The following is a 12686-nucleotide window of genomic DNA, read 5'->3' as shown; positions in this document are numbered from 1 at the left end:
TTCTTTCTAAATACTGCTACTCTTAAGTAAACTGTCATTTACTTTTGCTTTGCTAAATATGTCACCATGCTCTGTCACCCTCTTTAATCAGTCCAGCAGTTCTCAGTTTTAGTCACAAAACCGCTGCCACTGTGTCAGCTCAGGGTGACGAGTCGATTCCAGAGTTCACTGCCACTGTGATTCGTAGTGAAACCACATGAGAGAGACACAGTGACCATTGAGTCTATAAAAGGAGCCACCCTTTGCAGAGAAAGAACCACAAAACTCTGTCTTCACCCCATTTTCAGTCCTCATAAAAAATGCAGGGCGCTATTTCTGGGAGACAGCACGTTCATACCAAAAGGAAGCTATGGGACCTATTGGGACATGCCTTAAACTGGTTTATAGACTCACTGTTACAATGTGATGACTTGTTTTATGAGTGAGAGAGAATGTGAAGCGTAACCCTGCCTGTAAATGTACAGTATATAGTGCATGGATAGAGGCAGGAAGAGCAAGCCAGCACAGCACAGCACAGCACAGCACAGGGCAGGAGAGGCCACATCCTTCCTGGCTCTCACTGTATATCCTTGTCCACTATACTGTACATCTGAATAATACTTCCTGAGTAGGAATTCTGTGGGAGAAGCCACACAGAATGAAATGTCTACTCATTTCATTTCAGATGAGACAGCTGCAAGTAGTAGGGCTCTGAAGAGCTGCTGTACTGGTACAAGAGCAGGTAACTCAATAAACAGCATTAATAATCTAAATGCAGTCAATGAGATTTAATTGCACAATAGCAGATACACTGCAGATTGTCATTACAGACAAATTTAGCTCAATCTGAAACTGATAGTCAAATCACCCCCAGCAGGAGGTTGTTGCTTTGTTATGGTAATGTGATGAAAGTTTTAGTGAAGACCTGAACTGAGCTCTTTACCTGAACATATGATAATTCTGCTGATTATGGATGATTATGAATTACTGTAACATGTAAGCAGCATTTTAATTATACTTAAAAAAAAGTTCTATAACCATATTAGAACAGATAGCACGTAACACTTAAATGTGTTTGTTTTATAAAGAATTGTGACCAAGATATAAAATATTTTACAGTTGCAGAAAAATAATCTTCGTTACCAGTGCCCTGTGGTGGACAAACTTTATAATATATACATATGTATATATATATGTATATATATATATATGTATATATATGTATATATATGTATATATGTATATATATATATATATTATAGCTCTAATTTTAGTGCTGCACTTGTGAAGGCGGATCTCATTTAACTATGTTTAAACTAGCTGTATACTATACAGTAGTATACATAAGATGATCATAATTATGTACGATACGTAAAATCTTAATAAGGAAGTAGCTATAGCTGTCTCTCAGATCAATGTAGGTGTATAAAAAGTACAATATTACTCTCTGAAATGTTGTGAAGTAAAAGTATAAAGTAAAACCAAATGGTAATACTCAAGTTAAGTATAACAAGAATCTCAAAACTGCGCTTGAGTAAATATACTTTCCACCACTACCAAAAAGAGTCTTTATGCGGAAGTTATTTTTGTATTAAGGTCATTATATATGTAATTATGAAAAATCTATTTATTGTAATTAGGACCATATACAGTGTATATTACAGTAAACTATAATTGCACATCAAAGTGGGTCAAACAGAATATGTGTGTTGACATTCAGGTTGTATAATTGTGTTCAGCTTGAAAAATGTGTTTGTGTGTGTGCATGTATGCGTGTGTGTGTGTGTGTGTGTGTGTGTGCGGGCGTTTGTGTGTGTGTGTGTGTGTGTGTGTGTGTGTGTGTGTGTGTAGTATGCACAACTGTGTGCTTGCTTACTTACCTTTGTCTTTAAGCACATGTGCATGCATGTGTGTTTGTCCGTGTTCCTGCAAGTGTGTTCACCCCCGCGGACCTTTGAGCGGTACAGAGAATGTCAAGAGGCCGTGGAGGCAGCGGAGGCAGCGGAGGCAGCAGGGGCGTGGGGAGCTTGACTCAGCGTGGACAATGATAAGACAGGACAGCTTTACAGCAGTGGGGCACGCTACTGCATCAAACACAGGCTGGATTTGAATATTGCATTAGAGCACTGGAGCTGTCTCCCACATAACCCCAAGGCTCTGTGGAACTCTAACCCAGTCCTGAGACTTCATTTTGGAGGAAGGCACCACAGAGCCTCAGCCTCAGTTGACCTGAAAACTCTGTACCAGACTTTTCCTCATTGTATTTTACAAAGAATTTCCCATGGTTGAGTGTGAGCCACAGTTTGCTGATGTGTCTGTCTCTGTAAATGTGATGACATATTATGTAGGTGCTACTGTGAAAAACTGTGAAACTGAGCTCCCGTTTCATTTAGCCTTTCTAAGTAGTGGCTGACCACAGAGTTGCATTCTGGACCAAACCCAAAACCACAAAGCCCAGTGTGTATAGAGCGGAGGAGGGTGGGAGCATACAGGCATGGGCTGGGCTGAACTCTGCAGAGAAGGGATAAGGATCTACATATGAAAATCAGGAAGGGAAAACAACATCAGTACATGATAAAGACAAGAAAATACAACCTTAGCCTTTTTGACTGCAAAAAGAATGATTTTTTAAAATTGGAAGATCTGTAAGCCAAATGTTTCTCAATAGAACCATTTGAATTTCTTAATCTTTTTGGTATGTAACGGAAAGCTGATACGTTTATTGAATGAATGAACAAATGAATGTGGAGGGAATACAGATTCAAAGCTAGCTTATGCAAAATGAAACGGGATATACCTAATATTTCTGTCAGTAGGGCACAGGAAAAGAGTTCACCACTTCTGAAATGGTTTAAGATAGATGCTGAAGGCACATCTGGCAGCTCAGCTCAACATGATCTAACTAAACAAAAAAAGGCCACAAAACATGAGTACAAAGCACTAAACTCAAGTAGATTTAACCATTAACCACAACAGGCATTGTAAAGGGTGACGCTCACATACGGTTATGCTTTTTAAAACAACACTGTGTTCAGTGTTCATTTGAGTCACAGCCACTAACAATGCCTACTGGAAAGCCAGACGTGTTGGCAACCGGGGGGACAATACAATAGACAAACACTGCTCTGTAATCAGCCCTGCCCACTGATGGATTCCAAATGAAGATGTCATCTACTACACAAGTCTGTGTGGAAAACAATAATGTTGACAGGAACTTACAGTCTGGTGCAAAATAGAGGAAACATTAGCCTAAAGGTAGGAGAAACAGGCCTGTGACTGGAGCTCTCTAGCTGACTCAATTTGGACTGGGAAAGTAGATGATTAACACTCTCAACAGCAACAGTCAAGGTGCTATATTTAATCCCCAAACTGCGACGTTTAAGGAAAGAAAAGTGCTCTGAAGAGATTTACCAAAAAAACAGTTAGTTGGAGTTAAGAAAAAGCCTTTGAAAGAGGTCATCCAGATGTATTCAATCTCCGCTGCAGCAACACAGGAACCCCTCTTTTGTCTTGACCACATCGTCTATGTCTCGTACAAGAAGATACACTCACAGGGTCTATTCTGAAGGAGCCATTGTCTTGAGTCTCCACAGTCAACAATTGTACTGCTTTTGGAAGAGGAGATAAAAGTGAGTGAGCGATTGTTGAGTTTCTCCACGTCAGCAATCATGATGAAAAGCAGGACAGAGAAACAAAGAAACATGTCATGGTGCTCGTTTGGGGAAGAAGTTGAACCGCAGTCCTTAATATATTGAAGAGAGCAAGAAGGGACTGTGTGATGTGGTGTGTGCATGTGTGTGTTCTTGGGTGGAGTGGAGGCTTGTGTTAACTTCATTGTATGTCTGCATGCATTTACACATAAACCTAATCCATGCCATAACAAAAAAGAGCTATTATAGATTTTAATGAGCCTATGTTTGCATTACGTAAGAGAGAGACTGAAAGAAACAGAAAATGTTTGCATGTCTGTACCTCATGTCCCTATAAAGCTCAGCTAGTCTCCAATTTGAGATAGCTGCATAACATATAACATGCTTTTGCTGAGCTATGGCTAAGAGTGAAGCTCTCTACCCTATTATTTATTTATAAGGACTAATTTAGGGTCAGGCCCTTTGGCTAACATTGCAGCACATTATACATGCATGCACATTAAAATGCTAACTAAACATGCTATACAGTAACTACATATTACATATGTAGCCCTGTGGGAGAAAAATAATCTTCAGATCACAGGGTTTTACAGAATTATTAGATTCGATTCAACTTTATTGTCACTACACAAAGTGTAAATACTGAGGCAACAAAATGTAGCCTCTAACGAGAAGTGCAAAATGCAGTAAAGTGCAGAGTAATGTGAATGTGTACAGTTAGCTATGAAGATACATACAGTATGAACAGTATTGACAGTGTGATATGAGTAACCTTCACATTTTTAACATGGATTCAAAGCGTCAAAGTTCTCCAGATTAATTAATCAGTAAACCTGCTTGCAACAGGTTCCAGCTTCATCTGAGTTCCTCACACAAACTCTGTGAAAATGTTAATTTTGATCTTGTGTATTCAGTGATGAGTTTTCCATTGAGCCTTCCAGAGTTTATTCGAGGACACTTGTTGTTCTCGGGTCACTGCTCATGTAACTCAGTCTGTGTCTGTAATAAGAGCTTCAGTCTATCCAAGCCTCCATCAGATGCAAAATTATTGATGAGCCGCATCTCTCAAGTAAAAATAGCAGAGTCCATGTAGGAGCAGTTTTTCCAATTTCATCCTCCCATGTGATATTAATCTAAAGTACACCACAGTGGGCCTTCAACTGTTTAGTTTAGCACACTTTTTACTTACACTTTGTAATATGATTCAAGCAAAACAAAGTTACTGTTTTATTATCAGGTCAACGGCATTGCTATGACTTTTTTCAACCAACAAGAGGCACATTAACATGCGTGAGTGGGACATTCAACAATAGCTACCTATGCTTTAGTCTTAGGACTAACGCTTAGGTGGTTTTCTTTCACCTTTGACTCAGCTCTTCTTTGCAGGTCTCCTATAAAGGTTATGGAATTTTATGCAGAGTGAACATATTACCATCATGCCCAATTTTAACTCCGAACAGTTTTTTCCCAGACCAAATTTAGAATCGAACCGAATTTCTGCCAGATCAGTTGTTGTTTGACGTGCAGTTAATTGCCTGAATCACCAACGATCTGGCTGTCAGACGATCAGACGGATTTCTGGCATGTTTAAAACTTTGGTCGGCTGCAGTTCCTTTGTAAACTACTGTGAACAAGTTTTAATATTATTGGAGTAGTATTTTACATATTGTGGCTAAAAATGTAGTTTTGACTGATACTGTGCTGCAGAGCATACTGTCACCATCTTCCAGCCATGCAGCTCCATATCTTTGCTATTTTCTTCTTGTTTCCTGTTACAAGTAGAAATGCACTGCACTGCACTTGTTCTGTGTTTATGTGACCTTACACTATGAGCATAGAAGTAGTGTTCAAGCTTTAGAGAAACACCAATCTCAGCAGCCAGCTATGCAATCGGATGCTCGACTGGACAACCGTGAACGCATCAAGCTTTACGGTACAAAGATGAATCCAGGTAGAAAAATACTTTTTATAGCAGCTTGAACATCCCTGGAATCCATCTTAAACTACAGTGTACCATGCCATTTATGTTAAAATGTTAAAAATAAAAATGTAGGAAAAAGAAAGTAATAGAAAGAGCAAACACAGTCACGCAGTCACACTCAATCAGAAGAGTTATGGGTCATCATCACACAGTTTACTGATGCCTGACAGTCCTGCTCACATCAGCCCACAGCGGTCTGTCAGTTAGAGGCACTTCATTCAGCATTATCAGCCCCATTAGCACTAACCTGCAAACACCCACTCACCAACACATCGTCATGATGCAGGTACACAGAGGAGGCCATACACTGACTCAGTCATATACTGTACCAACACACTTAGACACACACACACACACACACACACACACACACACACACACACACACACACACACACACACACACACACACACACAACATACAAACCCATATTTACACATATGTCAAGTAAAACTCCAGGGACTGAAGGAAGAAGCGGCCCAACATAAACACTCGCATTTCCTTTCCACTCCTCCTCTTATCTCCTTTCATCCTTCTCACTCCTTCTCTCTCTTTTGTGTTTTTGTCTCTCCTGGATTTTTCCAACTCCTGCTGACACAGCTGCAAGTCAGTGAGGTTGGACTCGCACTCTGACCATCCTCATCTGTATGTGTGTGTGTGTTTGTCCAAGTGAGAGAAGCTGAAGAGGTTGGGTTTGATAGAAAGAGACAAATTCCTCCTGATAGCGAAATGCATTCAATCTGCCACTTGCTATTATTCAGTGGAAAGTTTGGAAAGTCTGTTATCAGAGAAGTACATTTCCTTTGGGTTTCCCAGTATTATAGACTTAAATAACTTTGTAAATCTCTCATCCTTTCAAGGCAATGTTTCCCACTGATTCATGACTGACGTATTGTCCTTTTACCAAAATATCAGATCCAGAGAATCAAAAAGTAAACAAGACTCCTGGAACCTAAAGTTAACAAGGAAGTGAAGTAATAACAGAACTGCATTATTTTCCACATTCATGAATCACCAGATTTCCACTACACATTCCTCTCTTTCATGTCGCCTTTCAAATTCTGATCAGTGCAAAACGTCATGACCTACAGTAAGTGTGTCTCACATCCATGTCCGTCTCTTTTGAAGAGGATTATAAATTCTTGGACTTTTTTTTTAGGCTGGATCAATGTTCTCGGGGTATTCACTGTAAAACTCAAGGTAAACTTCCACTCACTGTGTCGACAAGTGGAAGATTAAGGTGTCAAGTAAAGCCTGATACTTGATAGATGCTGAGGACGTTTGTGTGTGTGTGTGTGTGTGTGTGTGTGTGTGTGTGTGTGTGTGTGTGTGTGTGTGTGTGTGTGTGTGTGTGTGTGTGTGTGTGTGTGTGTGTGTGTGTGTGTGTGTGTGTGTGTGTTCTGGTTTGTGTCACTAACTGAAATGGGGCTGTCTCTTCCTGGGAGCAATGAGCAACGAAACCAGAGAGGGCCTGTGTTTCCTGTTTATAGCATCTTGTGTTGTTAATGCTTTGTCCCTGGAGACAACACAGAAATCTCCAGCTGATAAAAGGAGCAGAAGAAGGGTTAAGAATAACAAGAGGACAAACAGATTTGAAGTTACGATGGTATTTTTTTTTTACCGTGGCTAATCTCTTATTTGTAATATCAGAACAGTAATCTTGTAGCACTATCTGTAAACATGGTGATAGTGGCTTACTTAGAAACTTTTACAGTATTGTCTGTGCGTTTTAAAGAGTGTGGGCTTGATTGCCTTTCTTTTCACCTTCACAGCACCACAAATAGATTAAAGAGTGATGGAATGAGGTGCAACAGAAAACCAGGAAAATATGACTCTGGCAAACAAAACGTGCAACCTGTACAACGTCCACTATTACACAAGGACAATCGTGTGTAATAGTTTAGGTATTAAACAAGATAAAAAGGATCCTCTGTGACTTAATTAGGGCAAAGCTCACAAACAAAATGACAGAAGATACTGACCAAAGCAGGCTTGTGACCTTTGAAAGCAACGTGTGAGTGGGAGGTCTGAGGCAAAAGGCAGAGATTGAGGTCAAGCTCCATTTTACATTGTTTTGAGAGCATAAAGGTCTCAGGTCTCCAACCACGGCCTAACCAGAACTGTTTGACCCCCGAGGATCTGTGGATGCTTTATAGATGAGCAGTACAGGCTGCTGGATACAGGCAAAAAGGTGAATACTTTCATATTTAGAATCTCCATAATTTTTAAGAATGCACGCTTAACCCTTTGTGCTAGTCCCAGAACCAACTCAATGAGCAAAACAGGACTCTTGGAAACACTAGACCAGTAGTTCCCAACCTTTTTTTTTTTTTTTTTAAACCATGTATTTATTGAAATTTTTGTACATTTTACAGACAAAAACAGTACAAGGCACATGACATAAAACAGAAAAAAGACCAAGGATCAAATGTAGTAGCTGTAGTATCCACAGTCATAAGTCTGTACATCCATAGGTGTATGCTTACATGAAAAACATACCGCCATTGTTTATCTCAACACCGTACAGTGCAGATGGCACACTACAGGCATTAAGAGAATGTTATATTATTTATAATAAATTAAAAAAAACGCTTGGTCCAGCTAGTTATCACTCCGACCATCCACATCCATACTGTTATTCTCAAGAAATTGAAGAAAACGCTCCAGATTTTCCAAAACTTGTCAAGCTTATTTTTTGTTGTGTAACTTATCTTTTCTAGAGCTAAGAAAAAAGTCATTCCCCTCAACCATTGCGATGTGCCACAAGGCATGTCTGATTTCCAAGAGCAAGCAATGCATCGTTTGGCTTCTAAAAAACAAATATTCAGTAAAGACCTAACTTTGTTAGAGGTTATAAAGCTGTCTGGGTAGAGATTTAATAAGCATAATTTAGGGCTAAGGGGCACCTCCTCACCAGTGATCTGGCTTGCCAGGTCCAACACCTTCCTCCAGAATGAGAGTATCTGTGGACACTCCCACATACAATGGAATAAAGTTCCTTTTTGGTCATTACATTTGACGCAGGTATCTGGTATGTTAGAATTAAAGCGATGCAACTTAGCTGGGGTTATGTATAGTCTACTTATCCACTTATATTGCAATAGTTTGGATTTAGTATTTATGGATTGGGTTTGAGCTAGAGAACATGCTTTTGACCATTCCTCATCTGTAATATTCTCCTGCAAGTCTGTTCTCCATGCATGTAGTAAGTTTTGTGATGACTCTTTAGACTTACTTACAAACAAATTGTACAGTAATGAAACCTGTCCCCTAGAGTGTAAGAACTTTAGAGTGTAATCTTCCAGAGTGGATCGGGGAGGGAGTTTCAAACTATTGCACTGTTTGGACAGGATGAAACTTCTAAGTTGCAGATATTTTAAAAAATGTTTGGAAGGAATCCCATATTTCAATTTAAGTTCTTCAAATGACATGAGGGTTACGTTTTCATTATAGAGGTCAGCTACCTTAGCCACACCTTGAGATGCCCAGGTTCCTCTCAAAATAAAACATCCCTGCTCTGATTTGAGCTGCCCAGTAGTACCACTCAAGATTTGGTCACACGTCTGCCTAGCAGCTCGCCCTAACCGGAAATCCCGTTCCCAACCTTTTTAGTCTGATGTACTGTACAGCCAGAGGTCCAAATGTGTTTTTTTAATGGATTTTTAACAAGATGTTATTTAACACTATCAACTATATAACATTTTTAACTATTAAACAATTTTTTTTGTACAAGACATGATCACAGGATTATGGCGTCCCCAAACGACCCATGTTCATGTTTGCCTACGGGAAGCCTGAAGAAGCATGTTCCAGTCTTGAGCCATGTTGGTGGGTGATGTGTACGGTCAGTTTATAATAACTGGTAGTGTAATATTTACTGTGAGTTAACTTTTTTCCTAAAAACAAATAGTTGGATATACACATATATGTATAAATCACAATTTATATTCTATTCAAGTTAGCTGAGCAACTTTATAATCTTCCCTGGTAACTGTAGAAGAAGATTCCTAATCTGGAATCACTGCACCAGGCAGTCTACACAATATGCTACACAATTAAGCCACTGGTCAAGCTGAATGTTTTGTGGATTTACCACTGCCCTCAAGCATCGCCAAACTTCCCCTTTATGTCAACAACTTTGCACTGGGCAGTGATCCCTGTAATGGTCACATGAAGGGTGTTAGAGTGTCAGACACTAGTGTCAAAAGCAGTTGTGTTCAGTTTAATGGAGGCTCCTTGATTTAATGACCGTGTGACATTAGGCATGAGAGTACCCTGAGGTTATCCTTGGCTGGAGCCAGACTGCGTCTGCCAATTTGGCCCTGTTTTTCTCGCTCAGTCTCACCCCTTAATGCTCACACTGTGGGTCAGTCTTCTGTCTGCACCCCTCAGGGAAGCTTGGACTGGTCCACAAACTGCTGATTAGGGGGTACTAAAGCTTCCCGCAAGAGCTCTTGCAGATCAAAGAGCAAAAGACATTGGGCAACTCAATACAAGGAGCCAGGCTAATCAAAGTTAAGTTCAGGATAAGCCTCCAAGGTTCACTATGGGCCAATAGCTGTAGACAATGTGATTTTGATTAAGGTTGATGGCACTGGGAAAATCCATTCTCTTTGAACCTCCACAGGGTTAAAAGCTAAGACCACCTCTGTGACTGACAGCCATGAAACAACAAACCAGCCAGCGACATTTGCCAAAACAGCAAAATCAAAGATCTGCAAGCGCGGTGAGCTCTTGCAAGGTTGCACACAGTACTGGTGAATGCCCCACTGGGACACAGTATGAAAAGTACCCACATGTTTGAGCTGAAAAAGTTAACATGAAACATGTTGTCGCTGTCGTTTCAAGCGACTGTAAATTAGTTTCCCACTGGGCCACAAACTCATTAGAGACAAACAGACGTTCTCTCAATAGAATTAACATCATAAAAAAGTTATAAGTTCAGATGGTGTGTTTGATAAATGGCTGTCATTTCAAATCAAGCTATACCGATTAGAAGAGTAGGAGATTAAAGAGTTCATATCTGTGCCTTTGGCTTTTATCCATGACTTTCATGGTTTCATGGTCATTTGGACACTGATTGAATTACAACTCACATCTTGGCACAGATGCTGGTTGCTTGTCACTGTCCTCGTCAAAAAGGCAACATACACGTTGGCATCTGGGTGTGAAGCCTTTGGCCTGGCAGCAAGCTGCTATACTCCCAACACTTATTAACCAGAGCACCGTTTGGTAAACACATGGCCGATCCAAACAGTTGCAAGACCCCATTAATTAAAATTTGAACTGTGTTTAACTATACCACACGTTTCAAATTATATCATAATGATTGCTTGCTGTATTCAAAACCAAAAAACCATTTGAGTATGCAGAGTTCTGCTCCAAATGATCTGTTAAAGATTAAATCAACTTCATGAAAGACGATCTCGTGTGAGCCTAATCAGGAACAAACAACAGACGAGCAAACTGTGCTACATCACCACGCCTCCCGTCCCTACAACATGTGTCCACTTAGTCTCATGTTTTGGGACAACATAGGTGTTGACAAGCATCAGTTTGTCCACATCCGACCACCCGGCTTTTCAAAAAGCAGGGCCGCTACATAAGGTAAATGTGAACCCATGCATGTCCCCATAGGCTGGGACCCCTACATGGTAAAAGGTCTGTGTCTCCTGTTGAGGGACAAGCACAAAGGAAGGCCAAACTTCCATCCCTGAGGGGACAATAAGGCCTGTCACAGGGACACTTACCCTGCTCAACACCTCTGCAGCAGGACAGATGATGAGTCCTCTGTCTTCCTGCAGGGAACAAGGATAAATCAGAGAGAACTATCGGACCACAGAGAGACAGACATCCTCTTTCACTCGACTTCATCCGAGGGTGAATTACAACAGGAAAAGCTGTTGGAGCATGACTCTCCCTAGTCGAGGCTTTGTTTAGCTTGTTCGCTAACTGTGGGATTTAGGCCCAATCTGCAAACCATCTCTCCCAGATGACCCTAATGGTTGGTGTAGCTCATTATCTAGCCTACAGGAGCCATACATCACCAGGCATGTGGAAACCATTTTAATTTCACCTGGTCCCTCTGCTGTAGCGGTACAGTTGAGGTGGAAGTGGCCTGTTTAGGATGTGGAGCGCTCCATAATGATGCTAATTGGTGGTGTAGATGTAGAATAGGCCCAGGTTTATAGGTTTGAGCTGCTGTGTCTTAAGAAGTAGGTTGTATGATTTGCAGACCGCAGGCGATTAGCCTGGACAGATTGGATCTGTTTTGTGCCAGCTGTTTGACAGATTATTTTGCAGTGCATGGGCAGGCTTTGCTTCTGTGACCAGGATCTTTGAAGTCTGTAAGCACTTACTGTCCAGATTCACCCTCCCTTACAGAAGTTTGGAGTTCTTTTCAAAGACCTCATGAAAAAGTGTGAAATATGAATTGCAACACTTTTGCAATTTAGATGCATTCAAAAGCCAAACTATTTAAAATGTATTGGTAAGAGTTTTTACTTTTCTCTTCTACGAAAGAGCACATGTGTTTAGCTTGAATTAGTATGTTGGTCATACTAAATTAAGTTAATGACAAATGTTCGGAGCTAAAAACATCTAAACATCTATCCAAAATGTACCACTCCATTGTCTACCTGTCAACTCTGTAATCAGTCAGATTTGGCTGAATATACTGCTTCTATGTCACGCTATCACCAACGAAAACTGGGCAGTCGGACATATTTTGGGATAGAGGATGTTGTTTGCTGGACAGATTTTAAAGCCCTTTAAGGCAACGTTGTGATTTTGAGTTATATAAATAAAATTGACTTGACTTGTGAAAACTTGTTTCACAAGTTAAAGTTGAAAGTTCAAGCTGACGACAGCTGCTGTTGTTTGTGATGAATCAAACTACAAACAACTTTTACAAACACTTTCTTTGATACTGAATTTATTTTAAAATTTTGGTGGATCACTTTAATATCAGGACTTTAATAAGACAACATAGAATGGCTCTTACGCCAACATCACAACGTCCTCATATTCATCTTGTTCCAACAAACGTTTACAGTGTTAATTATTATTGCAGGTGA

The sequence above is a fragment of the Sander vitreus genome, chromosome 6 (genome assembly GCF_031162955.1).
Source record: "Sander vitreus isolate 19-12246 chromosome 6, sanVit1, whole genome shotgun sequence".
In the NCBI taxonomy this organism is placed as follows: Eukaryota; Metazoa; Chordata; class Actinopteri; order Perciformes; family Percidae; genus Sander; species Sander vitreus.
The sequence above is the reverse complement of the archived record's forward strand: the minus strand, read 5'-3'. Positions refer to the sequence as shown.